At 42.3% G+C, this 16,488-nt stretch overlaps 1 protein-coding gene across 1 annotated transcript in view; it reads left to right on the top strand.

Moving 5' to 3' along the window:
• Positions 1-16,488, top strand: part of LOC126284380 (tenascin-like) — a 218,299-nt gene that overhangs the window by 97,047 nt on the left and 104,764 nt on the right. The window lies entirely within an intron of this gene.

The following is a 16,488-nucleotide window of genomic DNA, read 5'->3' as shown; positions in this document are numbered from 1 at the left end:
AGGTTTTAAATTGTAAGACATTTCCAGGGGCAGTTGTGGACTCTGACCACAATCTATTGGTTATGACCTGTAGATTAAAACTGAAGAAACTGCAAAAAGGTGGGAATTTAAGGAGATGGGACCTGGATAAACTAAAAGAACCAGAGGTTGTACATAGTTTCAGGGAGAGCATAAGAGAGCAATTGACAGGAATGGGGGAAAGAAATACAATAGAAGAAGAATGGGTAGCTTTGAGGGATGAAGTAGTGAAGGCAGCAGTGGATCAAGTAGGTAAAAAGACGAGGGCTAGTAGAAATCCTTGGATAACAGAAGAAATATTGAATTTAATTGATGAAAGGAGAAAATATAAAAATGCAGTAAATGAAGCAGGCAAAAAGGAATACAAACGTCTCAAAAATGAGATCGACAGGAAGTGCAAAATCGCTAAGCAGGGATGGCTAGAGGACAAATGTAAGGATGTAGAGGCTTATCTCACTAGGGGTAAGATAGATACTGCCTACAGGAAAATTAAAGAGACCTTCGGAGATAAGAGAACCACTTGTATGAACATCAAGAGCTCAGGTGGAAACCCAGTTCTAAGCAAAGAAGGGAATGCAGAAAGGTGGAAGGAGTATATAGAGGGTCTATACAAGGGTGATGTACTTGAGGACACTATTATGGAAATGGAAGAGGATGTAGATGAAGATGAAATGGGAGATACGATGCTGCGTGAAGAGTTTGACAGAGCACTGAAAGACCTGAGTCGAAACAAGGCCCCGGAGTAGACAACATTCCATTAGAACTACTGACAGCATTGGGAGAGCCTCTCTTGACAAAACTCTACCATATGGTGAGCAAGATGCATTAGACAAGTGAAATACCCTCAGACTTCAAGAAGAATGTATTAATTCCAATCCCAAAGAAAGCAGGTGTTGACAGATGTGAAAATAACTGAACTATCACTATAACAAGCCACTGCTGCGAAATACTAACACGAATTCTTTACAGATGAATGGAAAAACTGGTCGAAGCCGACCTCGGGGAACATCAGTTTGGATTCTGTAGAAATGTTAGAACACGTGAGGCAATACTGACCCTACGACTTATCTTAGAAAATAGATTAAGGAAAGGCAAACCTACATTTCTAGCATTTGTAGACTTACAGAAAGCTTTTGACAATGTTGACTGGAATACTCTCTTTCAAATCCTGAAGGTGGCAGGGGTAAAATACAGGGAGCGAAAGGCTATTTACAATTTGTACAGAAACCAGATGGCAGTTATAAGAACCGAAGGACATGAAAGGGAAGCAGAGGTTGGGAAGGGAGTGAGACAGGATTGTAGCCTCTCCCCGATGTTATTCAATCTGTATATTGAGCAATCAGTGAAGGAAACAAAATAAAAATTCGGAGTAGGTATTAAAAACCATGGAGAAGAAATAAAATGTTTGAAGTTCGCCGATGACATCGTAATTCTGTCAGAGACAGCAAAGGACTTGGAAGAGGAGTTGAATGGAATGGATAGTGTCTTGAAAGGAGGATATAAGATGAACATCAACAAAAGCAAAAAGAGGATAATGGAATGTAGTCGAATTAAGTCGGGTGATGCTGAGGGAAGTAGATTAGGAAATGAGACACTTAAAGTAGTAAAGGAGTTTTGCTATTTGAGGAACAAAATAACTGATGATGGTCGAAGTAGAGAAGATTTAAAGTGTAGACTGGCAATGGCAAGGAAAACGTTTCTGAAGAAGAGAAATTTGTTAACATCGAATATAGATTTAAGTGTCAGGAAGCCATTTCTGAAAGTATTTGTATGGAGTGTAGCCATGTATGGAAGTGAAACATGGACGATAAATAGTTTGGACAAGAAGAGAATAGAAGCTTTCGAAATGTGGTGCTACAGAAGAATGCTGAAGATTAGATGGGTAGATCACATGACTAATGAGGAGGTATTGAATAGAATTGGGGAGAAGAGGAGTTTGTGGCACAACTTGGCCAGAAGAAGGGTTCGGTTGGTAGGACATGTTCTGAGGCATCAAGGGATCACCAATTTAGTATTGGAGGGCAGCGTGGAGGGTAAAAATCGTAGAGGGAGACTGCTACACTAAGCAGATTCAGAAGGATGTAGGTTGCAGTAGGTACTGGGAAATGAAGAAGCTTGCACAGGATAGAGTAGCATGGAGAGCTGCATCAAACCAGTCTCAGGACTGAAGACCACAACAACAAGAACTCCTCATACTTCCTGGTAGGTTAAAACCAAGTGCCAGACTGATGCTCAAATTCAGAACCTTTGCCTTTTGCGGGCAGTGCTTTACAGACTGATCTACCCAAGCATGCTTTATGTCCTGTCCTGACAGCTTTACTTTTACCAGTACCTCATCTCCTACCTTCCAAACTGAAGTTCTCCTGTGAAACTTGAAATTCTAGCACTTCTGGAAGCTGTGAGGTCATGTCATGAGTCATGCTTGGGTAGCTCCGTTGGTAGAGCGCTTGCCCATGAAAGGTGAAGGTCCTGAGTTCAGGTCTTGATCTGGCATACAGTTTTAATCTGAGGAAGTGGCAGAGCACACTTCGCTGCTGAGTGAAACTTTCATTCTGTATACTTCTGATGTTTGGTGTTCTTTTTGAACAACTTTATCAGTGAAGTCTTTATAAAAGTTGAATAGTATTTCAAATGTGGGAAATCAAGGTTGGAAAATCAGTTATATAAGGAAAATATAGATTGATACTCACCATAAAGATGCCAAGTCAAGTTGCAGACAGGCAAAACAAAAAAGATAATTACATACTAACTTTCTGCCAAAACCTTCTTCAGAAAAGGAAATATATACACATTTATTCACACGAGCAAGCACACCTTACAAGTGCCATCTCTGGTGGCTCGGACCAGAGTGCAACTTTCAAATAGAATGGAAGCAGCAGTCTGGAGGGGATGAGGAAGGGAAAGGGAGATAAGAGTGTGTCTGGTGGAGTGTGCAGGGACTAGAGTGCCACAGGTGCAGTGTTGAGAAGGTGGGAAGAGCGTGGGGGGACTAAACAGGAAGCGAAAAAGGGTGGGGGTGGGGAAAGATGAGGACAGCACACAGAGAGGATGAGGGGATTTGATAGGGCAGACGAGCTAAAAAACTGTTGGGTAGAGGGTGGGGGACAGTAAGTTTCTGTAGATTGAGTCTGGGATAATTTTGGGAGTGGAGAATATTATTTTTTTATTTTTATTTATTTATTTATTTATTTATTTATTTATTTTTTTAAGGGTAACTCCCATGTGTGAAATGCAGAAAAGCCAGTGGTGGAGGGGATGAGCCATATGGTTTGGATGGTGACGCAGCTATTGAAATCAAGTGTGCTAAATACAGCCACAGGTTGTGCCACAGGGTCGTCTACTTTGCTCGTGGTCACAGTTTGGTGGTGGCTGTTCATCCTGGTGGATAGCTGGTTGGTAGCCATACCAATATAAAAATCTGAGCAATGATTGCAGCAGAGCTGGTATGATGTAGCTGCTTTCACAGGTGACCTGGCCTCTTATGGGGTAGGATAAGCCCTTTTTACAGTACCAGAACAGGAAGTGCTCGGTGAGTGACTCAGGCAGGTCTTCACCTGGGTCTTCCGCCAGAATATGGTTCCTGTGGCAAGGGGTTGGAATTGGGAGTGGTATAGGGATGGACTAGGATGTTGTGGAAGTTGGATGGGTGATGGAACATGATGTTGGGATGGGTGGGAAGGAGTTTTGATAGGATATCCCTCATTTCAGGGCATAATGATAGGTAATCAAAGTCCTGAATTTCCTTTGTCACTGGTTCTTGGGGATGGTAGGAGCATTGGGTGCATGTGGAGAAATGGCACAGGATATTTGTTTGTGGACTGGGTCCATGGGATAGTTCTTGTATGTGAAGATGTTGGCGAGACCATCAGCATAATGGGGGGCAAGGAAGTTTTTTGTCTCTGCAGATATGCCGTCCTTGGTTGCACCAGGCTGTATAAGAGAGACATTTTGGTGTAGAAGAGAAGACCGCTGTTGATATGCAAGTACTGTTGGTGGTTGATGTGGATGTAGCCATTACAGAGGAGGAGATCAATGTCCAAGAAGATGGCCTTCTTAGTTAAGGAGGATAAGGGGAAGCAGATGGGAGAGGAGGTGTTGAGGTTGAGAAGGAATGAGGATAGGGTGTCTTGGCCCTGAATCCAGATCATGAAGCTATCGTCAAACAACCTGAACTGGACTGGGGCATTTTTGGAGACTAGCAAGCTCTCCTCTAGGTGGCCCATAAAGAAGTTGGTGTAGGAGTGAGCCATGCAGGTGCCCTTGGCTGTGCCACGAATTTGTTTGTATACCTTCCTTTGAAAGGAGAAGTAGATGTGAGTTATGATAAGTAGTAAAGTATATGAGGAATGAGGTAGTGGGTTTGAAGTATGGAGGAGGTTGGGAAAGATTGTGTTCACTAGTGATACGAACATGTGCATGAGGGATGCTGTTGTATAGGGAAGTACCATCAACAGTGACTAGCAGGTATCCAGGAGGTAAAGGGGTTGTGATGGTGGAGAGTCAGAGAAGTCCTACATTTCCCAACGTCCTTCGGAATCGAAATCCACTATCTCATATATCTTACTATCTTTAAGCTAACTCACAGCTATTTCTCCTTTGAAGGAAAGGTACACAAACAAATCCACAATGCAGCCATGGGCACCCACATGACACACTCCTATGTCAACCTGCTCATAGGCCAACTAGAGGAGACCTTTCCAGTCTCTAAAAACGCCAAATGCTTAATCTGGTTCAGGTCCATTGATGATATCTTCGTGATGTGGACTCAGGGTCAAGATACTCTATCCTCATTCCTTCACAACCTCAACACCTTCTCTCTCATCCACCTCACCTGGCCTTCCTGAAACCAGCATGCCACATTCCAGGACATTGATCTCCTCCTCTCTGATGGCTCCATCCACCTCTATCTCCACATTAAAACCACCAACAGTACCTGCATTGCAACAGCTGTCATCCATTCCACACCGAAAAATCCCTCCCATACAGCCTGACGTCTGGAGTTGTGTAGAAATGATGCTATTCATTTGGACAATGTTATAACAGGAGATGAGTTATGAGTTGTGGTGAAGAGACATAGCTCTGAGTGGCACTCCTTGCAGTGACTGTGCCACGAGAAGGCACACATGAGCAGATCGAAAATGAAGGCAGTGCTCCTTGTGCTTGTACTATTGTTCACCATGACTTTATAAGTGTATCAACGCTGTTTCAGAGGCTGAAAAAATGCGTCCAGGTAACCAGCTTCTTGGAGAGGGATTATCTAGTCAAAAAGCAATTCAGCAATGCTGCCTCAGACCTCTTATAGACCTGAGCTCACTCTAGAAGACTTTCTTTTCTGTTTCTCTTGCTTAAGACACTGTTTTGAGACAATCAACAATGTGAAAGCTGCTGTTACACAAGCCCTAAAGGATGTTCCAACCCAGGCCTTGCAGGCTGCCTACAATACTTGGAAATCTCCCTGGAAAAAAAATTGTTGACACTGGAGGGTCCTGTTTCAAAGAATTTGGTGACTTGTATCATTCTGATCAATGAATTGTTATTGATCTACTGATGTTGCTTGCTGGACTAACCTTATACTTAATGGTCTGGCTTGTAACACGTTAAAAAAGTAATCCAGAAGTAATTCCAGTAATTAACAATGTGACATTATATGTACATCCATATTCTGCAAACCACTATGAAGTGCATGGCCATGGGTACTTCCAACTGTACAACATATTAGGTTTCTTCCTGCTCCATTCATGTTTGGAGCATGGGAAGAATGACTGTTTAGATGCCTGTGTGTACGTCGACATTAGTTTAATCTTAACTTCATGATCCCAATGGGGGATCCCCCCTATAGCCAATTGTACATAAAATTGTACAGCAGGTTGAAGCCTTCTATCCGCTCACTTAGCTATCAGTCTCTTGTGGCTATAGAAGACAGCAAAAGGAAACTGAAGTTTTAAATCTAGCATTTTAAAAATCATTCATGGAAGGGGATCATACAGACAGATGACAGTCTGATTGTTGTATGAACTCCTGTATGGACGACATTGAAATAGGCTTAAAATTACCAAATATGCAGCAACCAGTCGCAAATCATGTTTTATTTATTGACTTTTGCAAATCAATTTCAACTGATTAACAGCCATCATCTGTGCTTTCAACCAATATGTGCCCTGAGTAATAATACTGTGTTAAGCAGAGGTCAAACATAAAGTTGCTGCATATTTGGTAATTTTATGGTTTACGGTCGCTGCACAACTTGGGAACCACATGGAGCCCACCATTCATTGAAATAGGCATACCAAGCAGTGACAGACAACTGAAACAGTTAATGTAAATGTCGTGTGACTAGGGCCTTCCGTCGGGTAGACCATTTGCTGGGTGCAAGTCTTTCGATTTGACGCCACTTCGGCGATTCGCATGTTGATGGGGACGAAATGATAATGATCAGATCAACACAACACCCAGTCCCTGAGCAGAGATAATCTCTGACCCAGCCAGGAATTGAATCCAGGCCCTTAGGATTGACATTCTGTCACACTGACCACTCAGCTACCTGGGGTGGACAACTGAAACAGTTGAAAACAAATAAGTCACTGAGGCTGGATGGAATCCCTGTTCTGTTTTTATAGAGAGTACTTTTTGGCATTATTTTGAAGTGAGACTGCATCACCTATAAGTACTTTATTTATAAGCATGAACAGTTTCACAGCATTTTAGCTGCATCATCAGGAGCAATAACATCACACCATGTATTGATCAGAAAAGAGAATGGAATTACTCAACATTCATAGTCAGCAATTTTTCAATAAGTAGCGGATGTCAATTATAAAATAGCATAAAACAACATAGACACTTCCTTGATACCATGAGTGCCACTTTCTGGTGAGTTGACAGTTCCCCATACACCAAAAACGAGATAAAAAAGCAACTGTTTAGGGTCATCAATGGGATTACGTAAAATTAAGCTGCACCAGACCCTCATTTACCACTGCAAGCATGCGCAGTGGATGAGTATCAACAGACGACATTTCAAAATGGCTTTAGTCCCTTAGTTAGATTGCATTAATCACGATTCTCCTGACCATAGCAAAGTCCCAAGAGATTGTAAAAAAGCACAGGTGACTCCTACATATAAGAAAGATAAAAGAATGGATCCACAAAATTAAATATCAGTATCATTATATGAGTTTGCTGCATAATCTTTGAGCATTTTCTAAGTTTCCTTGAGATGGAAAAGTTTCTGTACACAAATCAGCATGGATTTATGAAACATTGCCTGTGCAAAACTCAGCTAGTGCTTTTCTTACATGATGTCCTGTGAATTGTGGATGAAAGACAACAAACAATTCCATATCCCTAGATTTCCAAAAAGTTTTTGACACAGCACCCCACTGTAGGCTAATAACAAAGAAGTGACCATGTGGAATAGGTTCTCAGATGTGTGAGTGCCTTGCATACTTTTTAAGTAATGGAACACAGCACATTGTTCTGAGCACCAAGTATTCATCAGAGATGAGAGTATCATCAGAAGTGTCCCACAGAAGCATAATAGTACCACTCTTGTTCTCTATACACATAAATAAATTGACAGATAAGGTGAACAACAATATGCAACTGTTTGCTGATGACTCCTTAGTATATAAGAAAGCATCATCATTGAGTGACTATAGGAGGATACTGGATGACTTACACAGAATTTTTCTGTGGTATAAATAATGGGATCTTGTTCTTAATCGAGAAAAGTGTGGACTAATGTAGATGAGTAGGAAAAGCAATTCTGTAAAATTTGAACACAGTATTAGTGGCTTGCTGCTTGACTCAGACACTTCAATTAAATATCCAGGCATGACACTGCAAAGTGATATGGAATGGAACAACTCCAAGAGTTTCTTGGAGGGAAGGCAAATGCCTGACTGCCACTAATGTGCATCTTGCATAAGGGCCACAAAAACAAGATAGGGTATTATAACCTTTAATCACCAATAATTGCGTGGATATTCAAACACACTCACTTAGAAACAATAGCTGGTTACATGATAACAACTCAGTATCTCTTATTCGACTGCCATGCCGTGACATGTGGCCGGTGCCGTTCATAGCTAGGTGGTGCTCCCGTGCTCAGCCGAGTTGCAGAGCACCTCTATCGCCGTTTGCGCGTACTGTCGTGGTGGCACTGTTATATGTTGTGGCACTGTCATAACACTTTTCGCCCCTTGAAAAAAAAAAACCACTCACTTCCTTGGAGACATGGACAGTGCGGAGAGATCTATGGCCTCTTGTGTGGCCCCGAACAGATCCGACGGAGAGACACGAGAGTATGGTCGAAAATGTCCAGGGCGGAAGCTCGTGCGTGGAATGTGCCTCCTGGACGAGATGATGGGTGAAAACTCCGGAGCAGCATCCATAGGTGTCGTGGACCTGGAGGTGTGCTTCAGTGAGATGGGTCCCGGAGAAGGTGGTGTCGCGACTGGGGACAGTTCCGGCGTACTCGGAAGCGGTAGCGACATCGGCTGCATCAACACATACGGTAGATCAGCAGCAGCGACAGGACTGGCTTCTCGGGCTGGTGGAGGCGAAGGAAGGGGTTGTGGCACCGGCGTGGCCACCACTCTTGGGCCTATCTGGTCGTAATGGCGAACAACCATGCCGTTGTCCATACGTATTTCGCAAAGCCGGCGGCCGTGAAGAGCCTTGACCACTCCTGGAATCCATCTAGGGCGAGATCCATATCCTCGTGCCCACACGTTGGCGCCCACCGAGTATTTTCCCGCACTAAGGGACACAGCACAAGGCCTGACAGGGTGAAGCAGGTGCAGTAGAGTGTGCGGTTGGCGGCCATGCAAGAGTTCAGCAGGGCTGCAATCACCCAGAGGCGTGAAGCGATAAGAACTCAGAAATTGCAGCAGAGCATCATCTGTGGAAAAATCACAAAGAAATTTTTTCATCTGGCTTTTGAAAGTGCAGACAAGGCACTGGACCTCCCCATTTGATTGCGGATGGAAGGGCGGTGCTGTAACATGATGAATCCCTTTTCCAGTACAAAAATCACGGAAGGCCTGCGAAGAGAACTGAGGGCCATTGTCCGGGACGATCATGGATGGAAGACCTTCTAGCGCAAAGATTTTGGACAAAGCCAGTGTCGTCGCCGCAGTGGTGGGCGACGGACATTGAACAACAAACGGAAACTTCGAGAAGGCGTCAATCAACAGTAGCCAATAAGTACCGGGGAAGGGGCCAGCAAAGTCAGCATGCACCCGTTCCCATGGCTGCACCGGATCAGGCCACGGAGAGGGCATTGTACGAGATGCAGCCAGTTGTTGAGCACACTGACCACACGCAGAAACCATGTGGGTGATGTCCAAATCAATACTGGGCCAATAAACATGCCTGCAGGCCAGGGACTTAGTCCAAGAAATACCCCAATGGCCTTCATGCAACAGTTTGAGAACATCTTTGCGAAGAGAGGCTGGCACCATGACCTGCGGAGGTGCACCATCCATGGCCAGAAGTACAACACCATCACGAACAGACAGACAAAGGCGCAAGGCATGGTAGTTGCAAAGGGGATCCGATGCCCGGCCCTTGGTCCTATCCGGCCAACCCCGTTGAACTAAACTGATCACCTGACGCAGGACTGGGTCCTGCGCAGAAGCCGACGCGACCTGCGAACGTGTAAGTGGAAAACCCTTGACCGCACGACGTTCTTCCTCATCAATGTGGAAACAGAGTAGTTCGTCATGATCGAAAACCGGGTCGGGGCCCATCGACAATCGCGACAATGCAGCAGTGTTGGTGTGCTGGGCCGTGGGGCGATAGTGAATCTCGTAGTGAAAACGAGACTAGTATAAGGCCCAATGTTGCAGGCGGTGAGCTGCCTTATCCGGAAGTGACGCCAATGGACTGAACAGAGAGACCAGCGGCTTGTGGTCAGTGATGAGGTGAAATTTAGAAAACATACAAAAAACGCTGAATTTTTTAGAGCATAAATGATAGCGAGCGCCTCCTTTTCGATTTGAGAGTAACACCGTTGCGAATTGTTGAGGGTCTTGGAAGCATAGGCCGATGGGCGAGAACAGCCCCAGGCCATACTGTGACGTGTCAGTTGCCAGAACCAAGTACTAACCTGGACGGAATGTGGCAAGACAAGGCGCCGACTGCAAATGAGCCTTCGGGCGGACAAAAGCCTGCTCATGCTCACACTCATCGGACCAACAGAAAGGGACGTTTTTGTGTAACAGCTGATGCAGAGGATGAGCTACCGCCGCCGCGGATGGAATGAATTTGTGATAATAAGCAGTCTTGCCTAGAAACGCCTGAAGTTCTTTGACTGTAGACGGCCGGGGTAGAGCGTTAATGGCCGCAATGTGCTGACGTAGAGGACGTATACCCTCACAGGACAAGTGGAAACCAAGATACACAATGGAGGGTTGGAAGAACTGTGACTTGTCCAGATTGCTCCTCAACCCAGCCGAATGCAAAACCCAAAACAGTGAACGCAAATTGTGAAGGTGCTCCTCAGTGGAGGCCCCCGTGACAACAATGTCATCCAGATAGTTTATGAACTGTTCCAAAAACCAGTGAAAAATGGCCAGCATGCTAGCGACGCCAAATGGTAACCGCTGGTACTGATACAACCCACAAGGAGTGTTGATGACGAGAAATTCCTTGGAAGAAGCATTCAATGGCAACTGATGGTACGCCTCCGATAAGTCAAGTTTGGAAAAGAACTGGCCCCCAGTGAGCTTGGTAAATAGCTCCTCAGGACGGGGAAGAGGATAAGTGTCAATGAGGCTCTGAGCATTGACAGTGGCTTTAAAATCAGCACACAATCGCAGATTCCCGTTTGGTTTAGAAACCACCATGATTGGCCCATTTGCTGGAGGTAACAGGAAGGAGAATCTCTGAAAGTGTTAACCTGTCTATCTCAGCCTTGACAGGTGCACGCAACGCCACCGGATTAGAGCATGCCCAGACAAACTTAGGGTGAGCTGTAGGCTTAAGAGTAATGTGGGCTTCAAAATCCTTGGCACGACCCAGACCAGCAGAGAACACCGACGAAAATTCAGAACACAATCCATCCAGCTGTTGATACGGAATATCCTCAGATATGAGGTGCACATCATCATCAATGGAGAACCCGAACAACTGGAAAGCATCATAACCGAATAGGTTTTCAGTGCCGCATGATCCACCACATAAAATGTGGGGGCACCAGAAGATTTCAGACTGATTATATAATGGTAGGACAGAGATTTTGGAACCACATTTTAAATTGTAAGACATTTCCAGAGGCAGATGTGGATCTGACAACAATTTATTGATTATAAAATGTAGATTTAAGCTGAGGAAATCGCAAAAAGGTAGGATTTTAGGGAGATGATACCCGGATAAACTAAAAGAACCATATTCTACTGTAAGTACTGTGCCAGCTTCAAACCAAAGAGGATGCATACAGAAGTAAAGAGGTATATAGTATAAAGGTGTAGGATGAAAAGATGCACAGATGGCTAAAGAGGAAAGGGAAAGAGGAGAAGACTGAGGAGTAAATGGGAGTGAGGTTGTTTAACGTAGGTTCAGTCCAGGGGTAATGGCGGGATGAAAGTATGTGTTGGAGTCCAAGTTCCCATCTCCGCAGTTCAGAGGGACTGGTGTTGGGTGGGAGAAGCCAAATGGCACATACGGTGTAGCAGGTTCCTAGGTCCCTAGAATTATGCTGGAGGGCATGCTCCGCTACTGGATATTGGACATCTCCTAGGCGGACAGTTCGTCTGTGTCCGTTCATGCGCTGAGCCAGTTTAGTTGTTGTCATACCAATGTAAAAGGCTGTGCAGTGCAGGCATGTCAGCTGATAAATGACATGTGTAGTTTCACACATGGCCCTGTTGCTTCATAACCTGGGTTGTGAGTAACTAAATCCACTTTCCCTTCTTCCCTTTCTTTCCCCTCTCTCCTCCCTGATGAAGGAACATTTATTCCGAAAGCTAGGAACGTAAATTTTCGGTTGGTTTTTTTTGTGTATCTATCGGCTGTACTGAGCTGAGGTAAGTACTGGCCAGCCCCTCTATCTCTTTGTTAGTATTTGTTTCACATCTTTATATGAGATTTTCCATTAATTATTTAAAAGAACCATTGGTTGGTTGAGAGTTTCATAGGGAGCCTTAGGCAATGGCTGACTAGAACAGGGAAAGGAGTACTGTAGAAGAAGAATGGGTAGCTTTGAAAGATGGAACAGTGAAGGCAGCACAGTATCAAATAGGTGAGATAATGAGACCTAGCAAAAGTCCTTTGGTAACACAAGAGATATGGAATGTAATTGAAGAAAGGGGGAAATGCAGTAAATTAAGCAAGGGAAAGGGAATACAAGTGTCCAAAAAATAAGGTTGATAGGAAGTGCAATATGTCTAAGCACGAATGGCTAGAAGACAAACATAAAGATTTCGAGACATATATCACTAGGTGAAAGATAGATACAGCCTACAGGAAAATTAAAGATACCTTTGGAGAAAAGAGAAGTAGCTGTATGAATATCAGGATCTCATATGAAATCCAGTCCTAAGCAAAGAAGGGAAAACTGAAACATGGAAACAATACACGGGGCGTCTGTACAAGGGAGATGTACTTGAGGGCAGTATTTTAGAAATGGAAGAGGATCTAGATGAGGATGAGGTGGGAGATATGATACTGTGAGAAGAATTTGACAGAGCACTGAAAGACCTAATGCAAAACAAGGCCCTGGGACTAGATGGCATTCTATTAAAACTACTGATAGCCTCGGGAGAGCCAGTCATTTCCTAAACTCTTCCATCTGCTGTGCAAGGTGTATGAAACAAGTGAAATACCCTCAGACTTCAAAAAGAACGTAATAATTACAATTCCAGAGTGGGAGGTGACAGGTGTGAATATTACCGAATTATTAGTTTAATAAGTCATGGTTGCAATATACTGACACGAATGCTTTACAGAACAATCTTAAAACTGATGGAAGCTGACCTTGTGGAAGATCAGTTTGAATTCCGGAAAAAATGTAAGAACACATAAGGCAATACTAACCCCATGATTTCTCATGGAAGATAGGTTAAGGAAAGGCAAACCCACATTTATAGAATTTTTGGACTTAGAGAAAGCTTTTGACAGTGTTGATTGGAATTCTTTCTTTGAAATTCTTAGGGTAGTAGGGGTAAAAGACAGGGAACAGAAGACTATTTACAACTTGTACAGAAATCGAATGGCAGTTATAACAAGTGAGGTGCATGAAATAGAAGCAGTGGTTGAGAAGGGAGTGTAACAGGGTTGTAGCCTATCCCAGATGTTATTCAATCTGTATATTGAGCAAATAGTAAAGGAAACAAAAGCATAATTTGGAATAGCTATTAAAGTGCAGGGAGAAGAAATGACATTGTAATTGTGGCAGAGACAGCAAAGGACTTGGAAGAGCAGTTGGATGGAATGGACATGGTAATGAAAGCAGAATATGAGATGAATATCAACAAAAGCAAAACAATGATAATGGAATGTAATCAAATTAAAGCAGGTGAAGCTGAGGTAATTAAATTAGGAAATGAGACACATAAAGTGGTAGGTGAGTTTTGTTATTTAGGCAGCAAAAAATCTGATGATAGCTGAAGTAAAGGGGATATAAAACGTAGACTGGCAATGGCAAAAATAGTGTTCCCGAAGAAGAGAAATTTGTTAACATCAAGCATAGATTTAGATATCAGGAACTTGTAGCCTACCCCTTCCTTGCTTCTTCCGTCTATTGTCCACATTAAAGTCTTTTATGAAGATTTGAGGGGAGCAAATATTACAATAAACTTTCAAGTTTACTTAGTTGTCATGTTGAACTGGCTCCAGTTCTTCTTGTCTAGGGGTCTGACTCTTGAAGCTGAAAATCTCATATTTTAGGTCTTGACAGTTGGACTGAAGTAAATAAATTTGAAGACTGTTGTTGCAGAATTTATTGTTTTTACATAAATGTATTTTCTCACATTTTATTATATCACATAGTCTTTTTATTTTTCACACTAACATAGCCGAAATCACATTGTTCGCACAAAAATACAAAAATATGTCCAATCACATCAGAGGCATGCTTATGTCTCTCACACTCTGTGGAAAAAACCATATTCGAAAGCGTTTACAGTTTTTCTTAACAAATAAATTTCTACCATTTTCTGTTATGTTATAAATTTCAATTATTATTTCATAAATGAATCCAGAAATAAACATAGTAAATAGTGCAGGATTGTATAATTAATAATAGAAACTTTAAACGTGCCAATATTTCCTAATTTCAAATGTTTCTAAAAAAATAATTTTAACTGTATGTTCAGAGCTTCAATAATTGAATGTAACATAGACACTGAAATTTTGTTGTAAAGTAATTCCTTTTCATAAATTTTAGCTTGAAGTATAACATGCTAAGTATAAAATTATATGAAAATTTTCAGAAAAGTAACTGAGATAATACTGACCTGTCCAAAATTCAAAAAATAATGCTGGTATCTACAACTACTGTTGCGGAAAAGTAATGCTAAAGGAGAATGTCACGTTACAAACTCTTTTCTGAAAGTATTCGTATGGAGTGTACCCATGTATGGAAGCAAAATATGGATGATAAACAATTTAGACAAGAAGAGAATAGAAGCTTTTGAAATGTGGTGCTACAGAAGAATCCACAAGATTAGATGGGAGATCACATAACTAACGAGGAAGTAGTGAACAGAAGTGGGGGGCAATGAGGTTTGTGCACAACCTGGCTAGAAGAAGGAATCGGTTGGTAGGACATATTCTGAGACATCATGGGATCATCATTTTATGAAGAGTGTGTGTTTATGGGGAAAGGGGGGGGGGGGGGGGGGTAAAATCATAGAGAGAGACCAAGAGAAGAATATAGTAAGTGGATTCAGAAGGCTGTAGGTTTCAGTAGTTACTCAGAGATAATGAGGCTTGCACAGAATAGAGAAACATGGAGAGCTGCAGCAAACTAGTATTTAGAATGAAGGCCACAACAACAACAACAGTTATCCCATGTCATATACCCACTAATTTTTACAACTAGACTGTTTGAGGAGTTGATTGATTCCAGTTGTGACTCGTAGATATTGTAATCATAAAGTATTTCATTTTGTGCTTTGTGAAGTACTCAGTTTTACATTTGTGAACATTTAGCACAAGTTCCAGTCTCTGCACCACTTTTAAATCTTAAGAAGGACTGAATATTTGTGCAGCTGTTTCCATACTGTACTTCATTACATATAACTGCACAACCTGCAAAAAGTCTGAGGTTGCATTTAATATTGTCTCCTTGGTCATTAATATACAGCACGAACTGTATGGCTCTTAATACACTTCCTTGGGACATATTTGAAATTACTTCTGCATGTTTTGATGACTGTAATTGGTTACTGGTGTCCTTTACAGAAGTTGCCTGCAGTAGCTACTTCTGGCTGTTTATATACAGTTCGAGTTGGTTTACATTCCTGCAGATTCTCCTACATCATAGAATGTATGGAACACAATGTGTGAATGAATTAATTAATAATGGCCTATGTAACATAGTCTTTTCAGGTGATCATGTATGACTACTATTCTAAAACTCCAACAGACTACTGACAGTAGTTTGCAAATTTGTGGGTTGCAGCTGAGTTGTCATTTTCTTTACATAATATTTCAGCAACTAAATTAGTTGTTGTCCACAGTTACTGCTTGTTATTTGGATTCAACCAGACTGTGAATGAGACATGCTGTGCAGCACTTAGAAAATGTCTCCTAGCGCCACCAAAAAATAAAACACTTTCATGGAAGTTTAAAATGAAGCAAAATGTTACACCAAGCTGTTACAAAATCTGTAAGTAATAAAAATGTTGTAAGACAGTGTCCTCCACTAAAAGAATGCTTTAAAAGGGAGCAGGAAGCGAGGATTTGTATTTTTTCTGACGTGATTTAAGCAAACTGAGCACCATATCCCATATTTTACTTAATTATTTGTCATTCTCCTGTCAATAACCTAATTTATTACAGTGTTCAAGAAGTTTGTCCCTTGCACCATGAAACTGGTATCTCTGTGTTTCACACCATGCTCACAAGTGATACAGTGTTCAGCAGCAGTTGATATAGTTGGCAGCTTGTGGTTTTTAATGATTAGTGAGCTCCAGTCAGGTCACAGCAATGGGGCAATATTATTGTTGTTGTTGTTGTTGTTGTTGTTGTTGTCATTGACTTTGTGGGGGGAGGGGGAAACAGCATGCATAGATGTTCATAATGCTCCCCCCCCCCCTCCTCCCCCACCTCCACCCCCCTGAAAACTGAAAAATGTCTGTGAGTTGGTACAAAATTAAAAGTTGCGAGATCAGTAGATGATGTTCTTCGTGTATATGTATAAATTACCACCCATTTCTGCAATTCCCAAAACAAAGTGAAAATATCACTATAAATGTTGTAGAAAGGTCTGATAGGATGTATATACTTTTTGGATTAAATTGG

Source organism: Schistocerca gregaria, chromosome 1 (assembly GCF_023897955.1).
Source record: "Schistocerca gregaria isolate iqSchGreg1 chromosome 1, iqSchGreg1.2, whole genome shotgun sequence".
NCBI lineage: Eukaryota > Metazoa > Arthropoda > Insecta > Orthoptera > Acrididae > Schistocerca > Schistocerca gregaria.
This window is presented reverse-complemented; position numbering and strand designations above follow the sequence as displayed.